General features: G+C 45.2%; 1 pseudogene; it reads right to left on the minus strand.

Moving 5' to 3' along the window:
- LOC105449070 overlaps nt 1-934 on the minus strand; it is a 2,672-nt pseudogene that overhangs the window by 1,213 nt on the left and 525 nt on the right.

Here is a 934-nt window from a genome sequence, read left to right on the forward strand (position 1 = left end):
TGTTTCTCTTGCGCGTACGATAAAATATTCGCAATATTACAATGCCCAGCATTGATTGATTGCGAATGCCATGTACGCGCTCGAGAAACACGCACGAGAGACATTCGAGATAATTGAATAATGTTTTCACTACAGCCTGCAATGTAATTGAATGCATTTCAAGCGACTGACGCTAATTGTTTTATTATTTTCAGAGATTTCGTTAACAATATGGCCGAGAAGAGGATGGCGGAGGAGGAGCGGGAGGAGGATGTAATCCTCGTAGAGGAGGAAGACCAGCTGGCACAGAAAAAAGCTCGCCCAGGACAAATGGTAAGAACATTCCTCCGTTTTATTTATTCATGCAAAATATCTACACGATAACATACAGTGCCCGCCAAAAGTTCCGGGCCATCTAAATAACTTTTGAATGGTTTGGAATATAGGATTGAAATTTATAGGGATACAATGGGATCACAAAGTCTATTATTTAACCACAAAAACACCCTTCTCCACACCTCCGGGGGCGGGGGTAGGAGGGAGTCAAAAAATCTTAAATGGAATGTGGGGTCGAGTGAGGGCTCGTTCGAAAGAGCTTTCCGAGACGAGAAAAACGCGGGGTCGCTGAGCTCTCTACGATTTTTTTTCGCAGAGTTATGATTATTTAAACATTTGAGATAAGGACCCCGCGGTTCGTCACTTCCGCCGTATTTCATGACTCCAACCCTCTCTGTTGTGTGCGTGTGCGTGTGCGTGTGTGTGTGTGTGTAACACAAAGATAAGGACCTCGCGGTTCGTCCCTTCCGCCGTATTTCATGTAACACACCGTGTAACACACCGTATAACACACTCACTCACTCACACACACACACACACACACACACACACACACACACACACACACACACACACACACACACACACACACACACACACACACACACACACACACACA

The sequence above is a fragment of the Wasmannia auropunctata genome, unplaced genomic scaffold, assembly GCF_000956235.1.
Source record: "Wasmannia auropunctata unplaced genomic scaffold, wasmannia.A_1.0 LD336078.1, whole genome shotgun sequence".
NCBI classification, from domain to species: domain Eukaryota; kingdom Metazoa; phylum Arthropoda; class Insecta; order Hymenoptera; family Formicidae; genus Wasmannia; species Wasmannia auropunctata.